The sequence below is a fragment of the Lissotriton vulgaris genome, chromosome 1_1 (assembly GCF_964263255.1).
Source record: "Lissotriton vulgaris chromosome 1_1, aLisVul1.2, whole genome shotgun sequence".
Lineage (NCBI taxonomy): Eukaryota > Metazoa > Chordata > Amphibia > Caudata > Salamandridae > Lissotriton > Lissotriton vulgaris.
Window position 1 is genome coordinate 41,468,402 of NC_141685.1, and position 16,956 is coordinate 41,485,357.

Sequence of the window (16,956 nt, forward strand, 5' to 3'; positions counted from 1 at the left end):
CACTCTCCCCACTCCTCTAGGGAGTAGCATGTGTAGTGTGTTGGCCTCTGCTCGTGCACAGTGCACGGGAGTATGCAGCCGCCTCTTAGTGTCCGGCACAGAGGCCGCTTTCCAAGACGTTGCTATTCGTCACTTGAAAAGTACGTATGCAAGGTCTATGAACCTGTGTAAGTGTTTGCCCCCCTTTGCTTTAGGGTGAAGGCCTAGCAGGCAGGATTCAGGGGTAGTTGACAGTGTATGGTCTGCAAGTTCAACTGTGATGGCTGTAACCTCGAGCCATGACACCTGTAGTGGTGGGCACTCCCACACCATATGTTAGAAGCTGGCATCAGCCAGTTTACAGCGCGGGCACTCTGGTGTCGAATCAGGAAACACGCACTTGGTACGGTGAGGTGAGAGTCAACTGTAATGTGTGTAGTTAGATTGTGTGAATTGGAATCGAGAGTTCCAGGACAACATGTTTTAGCGCCTGTATGCATGACTTGAGTGGTTGCGGGAGCACAGCGTTCCATCTATCCAATGCCGTCCCCGTGTGCAGCTGGTGAAAGGTTAATGGTCGGCATTTAATACACCTTCCTGTTGCCCTGTTCTTCAAACAATCATTTAAGATTGGCTTAAGTGAGGTGTGTTGTGGGTAATAGAAGATATAATGTACAGGTAGCCAGATAGTTTATCCAAGATGTAGGTTTATTAGAAGATCAATACAAGTTCCATGTAAGTCTCAGGTAGTATCAAGAAGATAAGTAAATAGTAAATAGTCCCACCAGGAGCAAGATGTTAGTTGCTCAGCCCACACTCCTCAACTTTCATTCCACAGACACACAGGCACACTCACATTCTAAACTCTCTGACATCACGCACTCCAACATTCCATGCAGACACCACACTCACTCTGGCTTGAGCAACTAGAAAGAAGAAGAAACCAGGTACAACATATCCCCTTTTCTTCACAGGAAATAAACAGGAAATAAACAGAATAACTTACAACTAAGCAAATATAAAATGAAAGATAAACTTGCAAAGAAGCAGACAGATCAAAAGGAAAGGGAGAAAGAAATAGGTGAAAAGAATAAAGGAAGCAAAGAAACAAAGTAAAAGGATAAACCATAAAACATGGCACAAAATAGGTGAAAAGAATAAAGGAAGCAAAGAAACAAAGTAAAAGGATAAACCATAAAACATGGCACATGAAAAGGCTTAAAGTGCAAAAACATAGAGTAGATACCCCACTGCATTATACATATAATGGGAATGCAGAACTCTTAATAAAGTAACCTCAATACTTAATCTTATCAATAATAACGCTAAGGCGTATTCATACCTGCACTTCCTTAATAATAACTCACATGCAGGTGAGTTTGTTGTAAATTTGAACTAAGACAGCGGTTTACTGTCTGCGTTAACATAGACGAACTGCTTGCCAAAGTACTAAACCACAGCCACTAAAAGTAAAGTAGACGCACTCCTCTAGAAAATCAACAGTACTTACTCCTCAAATGAATTAAATGCAAAAGTACGAGGAATACCTTTCCGGGCAAATAAAGATCATTTTTGTCTCCAATAGATGGCAGCACTCAACCATCCATACAATCCCGTTTTGTAAACGATTATAATTTCCTCTGACCTGTCAAAACGTTGCGATCGCTCATGAAATGCTCTCCAGCCAGTCAGTTTCCTCCACCGATGATCTCATTAGAGCCCCCATGTGCATGTGCTCCGGATCACCTTAACAATAGAATCCTCCTCAGTTAGCACGCATACTGATCCTGATTTGTTGGGACCGGTAACCGTTGAACTGATAGAAACAGGTCCGGTATCTTTAGGGATCCTTAAGCAGCAAACAGTAAACTGTAGGAGAACTATAGGAACTGTCGCATGAAGAGCTCCGAGTCGTGACACACTTCAGCAGGCGAAAGATGGTTGTCACTGGTGGGACTCGCAAGCGTCAGACTCTTACTCTTAATCACGTAGGTTACTGTTTTAATAAAAAATATGTGCTTTACCTTAGTCCATCTGATTCCATAAGGCAGCACAGGCAGGTTCTTCCGAATCGTCGCCAAATGTTGTGGGTAATAGAAGATATAATGTACAGGTAGCCAGATAGTTTATCCAAGATGTAGGTTTATTAGAAGATCAATACAAGTTCCATGTAAGTCTCAGGTAGTATCAAGAAGATAAGTAAATAGTAAATAGATAGTCCCACCAGGAGCAAGATGTTAGTTGCTCAGCCCACACTCCTCAACTGTCATTCCACAGACACACAGGCACACTCACATTCTAAACTCTCTGACATCACGCACTCCAACATTCCACGCAGACACCACACTCACTCTGGCTTGAGCAACTAGAAAGAAGAAGAAACCAGGTACAACAAGGTGCTCAGTGCTGTGTTATTGGAAGCCATTGTCCTACTCCCCAGTTTTTTATCTCAGAATACTAGTGAGCTATACATTTTTTTATTTCTGTCTGATATGGGCTTGCACCTGCTCTACGTGTCATAGAGGAAATGCATCTTTTTCAAAGGAAGAACACTTTGGTGACAGCAAACTGTCAACGCAGCTGAGATAGTAAAGACCCTTGTGGCATGCAGTACACTTTGGATCATTTGCTGATGGATTTTACACTGTGAATTGTGTGTGAATTAATTGTATTTTACATTGTTGAGCTGTGCCTATGGCATTTTGAGTTTATTTGAAAAGCAATGCTAAGCATCTGGCCCTTTGTAAAAGCTGTGTAGGGGCTGTGTCATTGCCGGGCATGTGTGTGAGTCGCAGAAGGCCCTTTATCTTTATCTTATGTGCAGCGTGCGCTGTTCTGGTGCATTCTCCATCTTGTGGAAAGAATGAGCGCACCTCAGTATTGTTCCATTAAATGTGGCCACAGTGGTTTGTACAGGGGATGTTGAAAAGCATGAGTAGGAGGAGAGACCCATGAAAAGTCATGGGAATTATATGGTTGGAAAATGTTGTTCGCAGGTTTTGTGCTAGAAAAGGAATGTTGAAATCAGGTCTATGCATGTGAGGTGCAGGTGAATACATTTAAGAACAGGCCCTACCTTGTATGGAGGGCAGCAGAGGTGGAGGAGATACGAACAGAGCAGTTTGACTTAAGAGATTGTAGCAAATGAAGTTCTTGAATCCGGTAAATATATATATAGGTTCGATTTATTGTAGATTAATCCAAGTAAGTTAACAATTAAATGATTAGTAGATGTAATAATAAAAACCCTTCCTAGGGAAAATTAAACAGATGTTCATATAATCTTCGACAACCTCCATATCCAAAATAAATACCATATGAACTTCTCTAAACATTAGAGCACTTCCGTGGTTCATATCAGCCAATAGAGTAACTTGCAGCTCTTCACAACAAAATAAATACAATATGAACTCCTCTAAACATTAGAGCACTTGCATGGTTCATATCAGCCAATAGAGTAACTTGCGGCTTTTAACAACATTGAAAAATGGAACTCCTCAGAGTCCATAACAAGAAAATTGAGCAACTACGGCTCTTCTAAACAACAAACAATAGAACCCCTCAGAGTCCATAACGAGAAAATTGAGCAACTACGGCTCTTCAAAGCATTAAACAATTGAACCCCACAGAGTCCAAAACCGGAAAATTGAGCAACCTACGGCTCTTCATGACCCAAAACTAGGAAAAATGGAGCGCCTCAAAAATGAGCACCAAAGTGGCTTCCAGAAAGTACATAAACAATGTGGAGGGCCTCAAACAAGAGCACCGAAGTGGCTCCAGCAAAAATACACGTCCGAAAACTGAGAATAGACCAGGGTAAGGAGACCTGCTCCCACACACCACTACCCACAAAATAATCGTGCCCAAATTAAACCAACATACTGACTACCACTTACACAGGCAAATAAAGGCAGTGAACATTATATAGAGATACATAAACAACCCAGAATGAAAATAAATCATATCTAAAATGCTGATAAATGATAAGAAAAACAAATATTCCTGCAAAAAGAAAACAAAGCAAGTTAAAAGTACGCCGGTGAGCGAACTCTCTCACCCGAGGTTCTTCTCGCCATGGGCACAGCAAATTCCTTTCTGGATACAGTCAGTGAGTTTAGCGCTGAAGATTTCATCTGGGTACACAACAAACGCCTATTGGTTCCTCACCATCTTCCTCACGGTGATGTCAATGTCCGAGAGAAGAAATAAACTGACGGTAATGTCCATCGAAACCGGAAACATCTTTTACTTATTGAAGTTGCAATGCAGTCAAAATGGTGGCACGCAGCTGACGCTGTACAGTGTGGCTCTCCGCACATAGTAGCAAATAAACGTGCATCAGCAATCAACGTCACAGAAGGCAACTTGCGAGCAGCGCGTGGCAAAGTGAGTAGCGCGTTTACCCTTTGAATTTTAAATGTAAGCGCACTCGTTACTTTTAAAACAAAAATGTACATTTTTAATGTCTCCGCCGCTGTTACTTTTAAAAAAAAATACTGTCTTCATCAATCAAATTTATTAAATAATCCCCCACCGTCGTCACGGCAAAACACTGTAAATTGTGCTCCTTACACAATTACCGCAAGAATCTTCTCTTTTGTTTTTCGTAACGCTGTTTACTTTTAGTTAAAATAGAATAACGCTGTTTACTCCCTTGTAGCAACGTGTGCATCCATCTCTCCACAGCTAATGGGCTGATGGACACAGGGCTTCTGAATCGAAAATGGATATCGCCACTATAGCAGCCTCAAAATGAAAACAGCATGTCCTTCTACGATGTGCTCAGTACATGAAAGCAATTATTACTCTCGCAGGGCCTCAAATAAATAAAACTGTATCTTTTTCCCTCATGTTGCACATTTTGATGGTAAATGAAGGTAGACACGTCTTTCTTTTCAAACTAGAATATGTACTGGTAGTCACAGGAGCACAGTTCATAATAGGTAAATAACACTTGAATGTAGATCTCTTTAAATCCAAAGTAGCCAAGAAAAACTCTCCCTCTCAAAGACGGAAAATTAAAATGAAGATCCAAAATTCAGGCCAAATGATAAATCGTGCAGTAAATCTATCTCTTCAGATTCAGGCTTAATCATGCAGTTATAATTCCTTCAGATTCAGGCCACATCACACAGTCAGAACTCAAACAATGCCCTGCGATGGCAGGCTGTCCAGATGACTGGGGACACTGGTGGGGCTAACCAGGGCGTTTCAATTAATTTACCTTTTCTTTTCAGCTTTAAAAAGTTCCTTAGTTGCAGTAGTAATACATTAAATCCGTCTCCCTTCCACGCATAAGTTCAGTTCTGTACCTCGTCGCCAATTTGTAGCAAATGAAGTTCTTGAATCCGGTAAATATATATATAGGTTTGATTTATTGTAGATTAATCCAAGTAAGTTAACAATTAAATGATTAGTAGATGTAATAATAAAAACCCCACCAGGAGCAGTTCTTCTCTCGCTCAGCCTGTCTGCCATCAACTGCCTCTACTCAGAGCAGTCAGGTACCAAACATTCTAGTGTGTCATCAAACATTCTTCTAGATGCAGTGGCTAAGCAATGGGGAAATCCAAGCAAGGGAAATGCAGAGCATAAGCAAGATGTAACAGAGATGTTTTAAGAGAGTGTTTGGGGTGCTGGGTATGTCCAGGCGTGAAAGGGTGCTAACAGGCTTGGCTTTGGCGCACCATCTGTGCTCTTGCTACACAGATGCACCACAGCTGTCAACTAGTAGGCCGCCAGGCTAGTGTGCTATCTCAAGCTCTAAAGTTAGAGGTGAGACAACTAAACAACAGACCAGCCCAGCTCAATCTCCTAGTCCAGCCAGGAAACTCCCATCTCGGTGGGTAATACTGACAAATGTAAAAAATATTTGAGAGGATGGGCGTGGCCAAGATGGTGACCTGAGAGGACATAGGACCTTGAGGCTCCTCGCACCAAACACCTCTCCGGGCCAATTTTGAGCATAATATCCCTGGTTGTCCCTCAGATTTTGGTGGAGAGAGATACAGAGCTGAGGAGTCTACCTGGAATGCACTTTTGAGAAGCTAGGCACTCCCGAATGACCCTGTAGCAACTTGCAGCTCGAGGCTGCGAAATGGCACCCGGGCCGCTCGGTCACTGCGAAGGACTCCGCAAGGCTAAGCAGCAGGAGGTCTCAGCATTTACTGTGCTCCGTTCATCACCGCCCTCCGGCCTCACCACGCTGCGGGGGAGTGGTGGCGGCTGTGTGGCGGCGAGACCGGGGGCCCAGGTGGAGCACCGGCAGCACTGCGGGGCGCATCGCTGCTTGACGGAAGCATGAAAATTGAGGCCGTGGCTCCTGGGCCTATGGAGCTGTGACCGGATGCCGCCCTCCCTGGTGCCGCTTTGAGGGGTCCGGCGCCGGTCCCCGGGGGAATACCCCGGAGCTGAAGCAACGCGGAGGGGGACCCGGCCCCCAGCGGAGCAGTATACAGGTACTGCTAAGTATCTGCAGCGGAGGGGGGGCGCAGAAACAAGCAGCAGCAAGACAGCGTAGTGCGACCCCTGCTATTCCATCAAGGGCGCCCTGGAAGCGGAGAGAGGGAGGCCCATTGCCCTTCACTTCGAGGCACAGCAGTGAGGCCCCTGGGGGAGCGGTGTCTGAGTGTGGCTTGGCAGCAGGGCCTTCACCTTTCCTTGCATACGCACTTGGCAACGGACACACCTGGGCTCCGCTAGGCACTGCTAAGAGTAGAAGCGAAGCACCGGACCTGACACTCCCAGCAGGGCAGCGCACACGGTGGGCCGAACACGTGGATGCCGGCTGAGCGCGCATGGGACCAAATCACCTAACAGGTGCCCACACGGAGGAGAGCGGGTGCCCCCACTTACTTCAGGAGTAAAGAAAGAGGTAGATCTGCGGCCCACTCAATAGTGGCTGGGGGTGCGGTTGGCCGGTCCTGTGTCTCAGAGAGCAAGCGGGCCTGGCAACAGAAGACAGCGGCCCTCGTGGGTAGGCCTTGACACCAGCACACTTGCGGCCTGAGCCCGAAACACACACATTGCCCTGCACTACACCAGTCAGGAGGAGCCTGGTTTCGCGGCTGGGGCCACATATAGACCCATACCCACTCAAGCAACATTCAAAATCAGCGAGAAGGACAAACCGGCGCTCCCACACAAGGCTCCCCGGCCAGCATGCCAGCCCCTAGCAACCAGGTCACACGGTGAGGGCCCCGTACGGCCTAAGCAAATTGGGGGAGAAGAGCTTCAGCGGACAACGCCATATCACGGCCAACACGAGAACGAAGAGAGAACGCACGCTTACTGACATGCTTGTTAAGGGCCCCCCTAAGGAGGACAGAGGGCCTCCCTCCCCTACGACATCAAAGCATCAAATGGAACAGGGGGACGAGGAGGTGCTTATCAACTCCCTGCTTGAGGATTTCCACACGCTCAAACAAGAGGTGGCGGGGAGGTGAGGGAGATACGCTGCGATGTGGACGGCTTAGGCGAGCAAGTGGCGTCCCTCGAAGACTCAGACCAGAAGCGAGGAAGTCGAACACCTCCAACAAGAACTTCTCCGCCTTAGAAATCAACAAGTGGACTTACAGGCACACGCCGAGGAATTAGAAAATAGGTCCAGACGCAATAATATCCGAGTCAGAGGAGTTCCATCCAAAGAAGAAGGAGCAGACATCAATAAGTATTTTCAGGGCCTTTTCCAGGAGATACTAGAGGAACCCACAGACTTTGCAATTCGTATTGACCGGGCACACTGAGTAGGTCTGGCGAGGCGCACGCCTGCTCCCCCCGGATATCCTGGCCTTCCTGCCGGACTTTCCACTGAAAGAGAGGATCCTTCGAGAGGCGCGTCTGAAGCAACCTCTTCAATATCAGGGGCACTCGGTTGCACTGTTCCAAGATTGGCCGACCATCACGCTCCAAAAATTTTAAGCGTTCAGAGTTGTCACGACGTTCCTGAGGGACAAGGGGATACCGTACTCCTGGGGTCACCCTTTCCGCCTGATTTTCAAATGGAATGGAACCTTGCAACAGCTGAGATCCCTTCAGGAAACCTGTGCTCTACTGGGTCTCGAACACAACAAGATGAATACCTCCCCAGAACACTCCCAGAAACCCTCGAGAGGAGGGTGGCAACGAGTTGGCCACAGACGCTCCCCTTCGAAGAACTGAAACCAGGCCAAGCCACAATGTCACAGGAATGGGCTTCGGCCCTGAATGTGGTGACAAGAGACACATCATCTACTGCATGATCTGTTTGCGAGATGGGGACTCAATTGCATTACTAAAAAGCTGGTCTGGGGGAATGTGGGGGGTCGGGGGGATCACCGAGGCTACGCACTCAACCAGGTAACTTCACCGCAGGCCTGTGACACGAGTATACAGGCTTGGGTCTATGGTAACTTATTGGGGTTTTCTTGTTGGGGTTAGGACGGGGGGGGAGGAGCGGTCTGGGTCAGGGGTTCAGTAAATGTTGGGGTTAGGGCAGGGAACCCAGGGGTCCGGGATGGGCTTGGGGCAATGGGAGGGGGGAGGGAACCAGTGTGCCGTGGGGGAAATGAGCTCGATTAAGATATTACGTAGGGGTCGTCCCCCCTAGAATCAAGCTATCTCCTGCTCAACATGCAAAATGACAGAGGCCATCCTAAAAGTTATCACCCTAAATGTGAAAGGGCTCAATAATCCCATTAAAAGACGGGGTGAGAAGCTAAGCAATGATGAGCAGATAGCTGAGAGAATATTACGCATCCTTCTACAGCGCAGATCCTTTTCTTGACAAAAATGGAGAGGCCTACCTGTGTGAAGCGGCGATAACTGCTATTAATGCAGTAGGCGCAGCCTCGCTTGACGCACCTATCAGAATAGAAGAGGTGATCAGCGCAATATCCCACCTCAAACCCCTGATATCACCCGGGCCAAACGGCTTCTCCTCTGGTTTTTACAAAGCTTTCTGCCCATTAATAGCACCGCTTCTTACCAGACTTTTCAACTCATTCCAGGGGCCTGGCTCGACCCCCACTGACATATTAGAAGCCGATATCATTGTACTGCCTAAACCGGTTAAGTATGCTACTCAATGTGCTGCCTATACACCCAATCTCCCTATTCAACCTCGACCTCAAAATCTTCACAGGGGTGCTAGCTTCCAGGCTTGGACCACGAATCCTTGGAATCATAGAGCCATACCAATCCGGATTCATCCCCGGCAGACAATGCAGTGATAATACTAAACGCATCCTTCACTTACTAGACAAAGCCCATTACGTGCAGTCAGACTCCATGCTCCTGTGTATAGACGCCGAGAAGGCGTTTGACAGAATGGACTGTTTTTTTTTAGAGAAGACCTTGGTGCACTTCGGCATCGGGGAATGCTTTAGAGCATGGATTGCCAGCTGCTACAATAAACTGCGAGCAAGTATCCGTGTCAACGGCCTGGGCTCAAAACTAACCCTGGGCGTAGTTTGCATAGCAGCACTACACCTAGCTGCACGTAGTTTACTTTGAACTACACGTACTCACGTAGTATTGCATAGCGTAGCTGATGGCACTGTACATGTGTACTTGTCTGTTCTGTGAAATAATTGCAAATGACATCTTGCAGTTATCATAAAATAAGTATCTCTATCTTTATATGCTACAAAGCACATAGTACTTTCACAAAAGTGAAACTGGAAAATTAGCAAGCAGTGGGAGATGTGATGATATTGGGATCCTCCCTAACCTAGGGTGAGAACCAAGCAGATGCCTTGAAAACAAAAAGCACATCTTGTTGAACAATTTTGGTGGTGGTCCTATCCTCTTAGGGCCACCCCAAGCACAGTTATTATGGGAAACAAAACAATCCCAAACAAAGGCCCTGCAAAGCATTATGGGATGAGATTAGCAGTGGGCAGTGAATATTATAGTATCCAATATCAAAAGAATTCTACAAAGAGCTGCAGTTCAACTGGTGGTTGCTAGATGTCCCTCACGAGTCAATTGCAAATGCTTGATGAAAGGGTTTAAATGATTTTGCATTTGACTTGTGAGGGACATCTAGTAACAAGTAGTGGAACTGCAGCTTGATATAAGAATAATTTCAATGCATTTTCATTTGACTCGTGAGGGACATCTAGGGACGACCAGTGGAACTGCAGCTTGATATAAGAATAATTTCAATGCATTTTCATTTGACTCGTGAGGGACATCTAGTAACGACCAGTTGAACTGCGGCTCTTTGTAGAATTATTTTGATATTGGATATTTTGCAAGTAAAATTGCTTTATCAAAGCATTTGAGGATGTTTGTTGATTTAACTGCTATGCTATTTGATGAAGCACCGTTTTTGTACTGTACATCGTGCAATTTGCAGAGTGCGAATCAGCACAAACTATGTATGCTCCGTTAGCGTAGCGTAGTACTACGCCCAGGGTTACTCAAAACCCTTTGACATCCAGCGAGGCACAAGACAGGGGTGCCCGCTTTCGCCCCTCCTCTTTGTGCTCTATGTAGAACCCCTAGCGCAGAGACTTCGGGGCAACCCGGACATCCTTGGCATTACCTTGGGGGGGAACCCCACCCAATCAGCTTATATGCCGATGATATCTTGATTGCCCTAAACAATCCCACACAGTCAGTGCCTGCCTTCCTGGAAGAGGTAGAGGCCTTTGGGAGGGTGTCGGGCCTCAAAATGAACAGGGGGAAATCAATGATCCTACCATTAGGCAGCAATTCACATATCACTCATGAAGCGCCTCCGATCCACGGGGGCCTGCAGGTCCTGACGGAGCTCCCATACCTGAGGATCATCCTCACCCCCCTCCACAGAGCAGTCACCCTGAACTACACAAACATCACCTCCCAAATCCAAGGGGACCTCAGGAGATGGCAGAAACAGCCTCTATCACTACTGGGGCGCGTCGCTGGGGTGAAAATGTCCACACTCCCCAAACTTTTATATATTTTTCAGACCATTCCGGTGATTCCCCCCGTGGGCACCATTAAGAGACTGCAAGATGCGTGCAGCACTTTATATGGGCAGGGAAAAAGCCAAGGATGTGAAGAAGCTTGTCCTATCGGGCACCGGATGAGGGGGGTCTGGGGATCCCCAACCTACAGCAATATTTCCAAGCAGAACAATTGAGATATTTAGTGGAGTGGTACAGGCCCGAGTCAGAGAAGACAGGGCCATGGCGCAAACCTAGCTTTGGAAGATACCTTTCTTAAAACGCGCTAATAGACCTACATACCTTGAGAAATCCTCAGTAACGCGCACAGTGCTGCCTGTGTGGGACTCAGTGACAGCTAAAAGAGGGCTCACTACTTTCCCATCACCACTTACACCACTGTTCGATAATCCCGACTTCATCCCGGGGATGGACGAGAACACGTTCCAGCAGTGGCGAAGGTCAGACTGCAGATCTGCGGGTCATCTTTTTGACCCCGAGGGGTTCATACAGTTCACAGAGCTACCACAGCTTTACAACATCACCGCCCCACAACGATTTCAATACTTTCAAATCCGACATTGGCTAACACAACCCGAAATCGCAGCCCGACTTGCTGGAGAGGGTGTGACGAAGAAAGCACATTAACACATCTTCTTTGGGATTGCAGGGAGGTCGCAGCCTACAGGACAGCTGTCCTTAATGATATTGTCAGTCACTTCAATACCGAAATTCCCCGATTCTCCACCTACACACTACTGGGGCTTCCTAACGCACTCACATTCCCACTGAAATCAACCAGAGAACGACAAATGGGTCTGGTCATGAGCGCGGCTGTTCAGCACATCTTATCTCTCTCGGGTACACGCACTCGGCCCACTCACACAGGCTGGCTACATAAACTATGGTACACGCTGGCTATGGAGCGCATCAAAGCCACTCTTACGCAATCCACAGCATCCTTTCATACGGTTTGGCAACAGAATTTAAGGAAATAACCTGCCCAATGTATCTCTACCTCTTGCAACTTACTGATGCACAGCCTCCTAAGGCCAATTCTGGAACATAGACACCTAGCTGCTCTCACACGCAACGACACATGGAGGCAAAGGCATGGCACACTGGTTGGGGTGGGGGTAGTGTGGGGGTAGTTTCAAGGGGGGAGGGTTTTGTTCTTGTTGGGTGTTCTTGGGGTAGGGATGAGACAGGAGCCTCGACACAGACAGCACCCAAGGATACTTCGTATATGAACGAACTTATGCGGAACTGCGTTATCATGTAGGGTACGAGCGGGTACCAAGACTCCTCTTCACTGTATTTCTTGGGGCATATATGATAACTGTATTGTACTTGCCTTATGCTAAAATCAATAAAACAAAGTTAAATAAAAAAAATATTTGAGAGAAGTAAAACTACAAAGTAAATACAATCATTAAACTGCTGCTCTACTGCATATTGTGGGTGTAGTGAATGAAGACAGGCACCTCTGTGAACAGTAATATTTGATTTATGGCACAACATACTGATGTCCGCCCTTCTGTCTTGAGTCTTCCTGATTCATCTCTTACTCAAAGAGTTGTACTTGTTTTAACAAAACCTTGACCATATGCACCTACCTAAAGCTGTAACTAGTGTATGAGTGCTATGCGAGCGCCCTTTTTTAATTTACTAAGTTACTCATGAAAACCTTTGCTGAAAAAATTAAGATGTGGCATATTCAAAGCAACGTTTATTTAAATTTCTGTGTATGGTTACATATGCCATCATAAGTTTTAAAAATGGTAATGAAGAGATGTTCATACAATCAATTACAAATTGTGTATGCACATTCTGTTATGTTTCCCTTTAAGTAATTTTAAATCTCTTTACATCCAACAGAAAACAATCGTTGATTGTACAAAATGTTTCAAAATAAGGAAGATAACACTGTAAATCTTCAAAATCAAAGTCCAAAATATTGAGTTCCAGTATTGAGGAAAACTTAAGTGCCGTCAGGGCCAGCCGGACCTGAACATAAACTGGGACATCCTGGAAGAAGGGACAAGGGTCATGAGAAATTCAGTGATTCTACAAGTCTCAGCTGTGCACCTCCGTGCCTCAAAACGAAGAAATTACCTCTAGAAAATTAAGAATACACTGATAAACCTCCTCTTGTGTAAACATGTCCAATAACAGCTTTGATCACGAGGTTGGTATGTGGTGGTTACAGAAGTGCTCTGCTTCCTAAAAGACTAACGACCACCATTCAGTGCTAGAGGTGCATTGTAAAGTGTTTCAGACCAATCCACAGCAACCAGTGAAAAGCGCAACAGAGTGGAGTCAGACAAGTGAAGGTTAAAAGAAATAAGGGTTCTGTTTTCTAAAATACAGAGTACTGTCCTAGTGTGCACCGACCAGAAGGACGATGGATCTTTACCCGCAAGCATGCAGAACCATTATCCAATCTAAAGACACAATTGCCCACGAAGAAGCCTTACACACATTATGAGTTTGGGAAGTAGTTGTTGACCATTACACTTTATTCTTTAATCTGAAAGCAAAATACGACACATACAGGGAATGCAAGAATAACACAAGTGCTTTATCAGTCATGATGGCCCTTCCGGAAATACAGTCAATGGATGTAAACAAGTATATACCAGACCCAGAGACGCTAACCAAGAGAGAAGTCTCAGACACATGCAGTGAGGGCTTTAGTTTGTCTTCAATATTAAAACACCATCAGCAAACACACACAGCGAAAAAGCAATTCAAATGCACTGAATGTGTAAAGAGCTTTATTCAGCTATCAGGCCTACAAAGACATCAACGAACACACACAGGGGAAAAACCATATCATTGCACTAAATGTGGAAGTAGTTTTATTGATTCGTCAAAATAAAGGAATCATCTGCGAACACACACAGGGGAAAACCATTCAAGTGCAGTGAATGTCTAAAGAGCTTTTTTCAATTAACAGACCTAAAATACCATCAGAGAACACACACTGGAGAAAAACCATATCATCGCAGTGAATGTGTGAAGATGTTTAATCGATTATCCAACCTAAAACAGCATCAAGGATCACACACAGGGGAAAAACCATTCCAGTGCAGTGAATGTGGAAGTAGTTTTAGGACTTCATCAACATTAAGGATTCATCAGCGAGCTCACACAGGGCAAAAACCATTCAAGTGCAGTGAATGTGTGGAGAGGTTTAGTGAATCTAAAGCATTAAGGATTCATCAGAGAACACGCACTGGAGAAAAACCATATCATTGCAGTGAATGTGTGCAGAGGTTTAGTGGATTATCCAACCTAAAACGGCATCAGAGAACGCACACTGGGGAAAAATCATTCCAGTGCAGTGAATGTGGAAGTAGTTTTAGTGACTCATCAACATTAAAGGTTCATCAACGAACCCATACAGGGGAAAAACCATTGAAGTGCAGTGAATGTGGGAAGAGCTTTATATATGTATCAGAACTAAAACGACATCAGAGAACACACACAGGAAAAATCATTCAAGTGCAGTGAATGTGGAAGTAGTTTTATTGAATCTTCAACATTAAGGATTCATCAGCGAATTTACACTGGAGAAAAACCATATAATTGCAGTGAATGTGTGAAGATGTTTAGTCAATTATCAAGCCTAAAACAGCACCAAAGAACACACACTGGAAGAAAAAATATCATTTTAGTGAATGTTTGAAGAGGTTCAGTTGATTATCACACCTAAAACAGCATCAGATAACACACACTAGGGAAAAACCGTATCATTTCAGTGAATGGGGAAGTAGTTTTAGTGAATCGTCAACATTAAGGAAACATCTGTGAATACAAGCTGGAAAAAACATTCAAATTCAATGAATGTGAGAAGAGATATACAGTATTAGAAAATACACACAAACAATCATTCAAGGGCAGTGAAAGTTGACGTAGGTTTAGTGAATCTTCAAACATTAAGGATTGATCAGCGAACAAACACACAGGGAAAAAGCCATATCATTGCAGTAAATGTGTGAAGATCTTTTGTCAACTTTCAAAGCTACAAAGACGTCAGCCTCTCTTCAAAAGAGTGCAGGATCAATAATGACAGTCGCAGAGCTGCAGCTGTGTTATAGCCAGGCCGAGTACTTCACTTCAGAAGAGTGCAAGATCAATAATGAAGGTCACAGAACTGCTGCTATTTGATAGCCAGGCCGAGCACACTTTGGAGGAGTGCAGGATCAATAATGAAGGTCCCAGAGCTGCAGCTGTGAGATAGCCAGGCTGAGCACACTTCAGAAGAGTGCAAGATCAATAAAGAAGGTCACGGAGCTGCAGCTGTGAGATAGCCAGGCTCAGCACCAGGCTTCACTTCAGAAGAGTGGTGGATCAATAATGAAGGTCACGGAGCTGCAGCTGTGTGATAGCCAGTCCGAGCACACGGTGTCTGTTCAGCAGATACGGATTAATAATGAAACTCTCCAACCCGCATGCTGTGTGATAGCCAGGGTGAGCACACAGCTTCTCTTCAGGAGAGTGAGGAATCATTTATAAATGTCACTGAGCCGCATGTTGTGTGATAGGTAGGCAAAATCACCATTTTGCATTCTTGGATGACAATTTTTTGGTGGCGTGATTAACCATGGAATCTTTGTAGTCAGTTTGTGTATCTTTGAATGTTTAATCAAAACGTGTAATCAGTTTTAGATATAGGATGTATCTTATCCTTTTGATCTACCAGTACCTTGTTTCCTACCAGTGTTTATGAATAGATTCAATGATGTTAAAATGCATTTCAGTTGTTTAGTTGTTCTTCTGTACTATTGCTGTATCACTTTCGTGAGATATTAATTAGTTCCTAAATAAATCTTGATTGATTAATTAACTCTCATGCTGTCAGATCTTATGTGATCTTTTATTTAGGATCTGAGAATGCTGGAAATGTATGTCTAGCCTAACTAACGAGTGATATTTATAAACATGTCCCGACGTGGAGATTTTGATTACTTTGACATAGCGTTTCCATCAGTAGTCGGAGGCATTCCTCGGAAAGTACCTAGTTTATGCCCCCAAACTTATAATGTTATGGTATGAACTAAATACACAGCCCAGACCCACATAGGTATTGGTTAAAGACACAGCCCACACCTGAGAGGCTGTCTGAATAAGGCGACCGAGTCTCTCATGAGCCCATCGGAAATTAGCAAAAAGTTCGCCAAGCGTCAAAAGGGTGTTTAAGGCGGAACTCCTAGCAGTGATGTACACCCTGGGAAGCGGAAAGAACTCACCTCGGACCACGGAATCTATGACAGCCTCCCCCGCACCTCGAAAGTCGTCAGTCGCCATTATGGAAATCCGAAAGCCTGTTTATGAAGACCATTGCCTGGTCACGTGATCGAAGTAATCAAAATCTCCACATCGGGACATGTTTATAAATATCACTCGTTAGTTAGGCACTTGCACCAGAGATATGGTTTCTTGTGTACTGCTGTCAATATGTTGTCTCCCCCTTTTTTGTTTTTTCTTTTACTATGTGTGTGCTTTTCCGCTCAGACAGTGACACTCTAATAGCCTATTATGGCTACCTCACGTTTTCTGTGCACCCGCTTTAATATGCTGTCCCTCCTCTTTTTCTTCCTTACTTTAGATCATGACACTGTAACGGCGTATCACGGCCGCCTCACGCATGATCTCAAACCTCCCCTTACAGACTTGCTTGGAATAAAGAGACATCAGATCTTAGTAAGTTAGGCTTATTATCGATAAGTATATCAATAAGTCGGCACACTATTGTGCTTGTCATTTACTTTGTGTGTATATATTTTTTTTCCATGCAGTTGTTTTCTGGTCTTTCCTAATTACGGATTCAAAAGAACATGGACTTTATGTCATATATTACCTTATTGTGGATTTCCCTTTGGTGGTGAATGGCTATTGAGAAACCAATCACTGGTATGTGTTTAGAGTTTTACACCGATTTTTTTAAGCAAATAGGATTACTTCAGTTCATTTATGCATGTTCTTTTAATCCTTTTCAAAACATGTTTTTCAATCAATCTTCTTTTAAACCTATTGGCTAGTAGATTGTTTCTTCCCT

The 16,956-nt window shown here is 44.8% G+C and overlaps 1 protein-coding gene and 1 pseudogene across 2 annotated transcripts in view; both read left to right on the forward strand.

Annotated features, from left to right (window-relative positions):
* Positions 1-15,547, forward strand: part of LOC147737121 (uncharacterized) — a 29,739-nt pseudogene extending 14,192 nt beyond the window's left edge. The window contains exon 2 of the transcript XR_015299297.1: positions 12,771-15,547. The product of XR_015299297.1 is annotated as an uncharacterized LOC147737121 (transcript). The remainder of the gene's footprint in view (positions 1-12,770) is intronic.
* Positions 1-16,956, forward strand: part of LOC147737120 (uncharacterized) — a 115,033-nt gene that overhangs the window by 43,018 nt on the left and 55,059 nt on the right. The gene's annotated exons all lie outside the window — the stretch shown is intronic.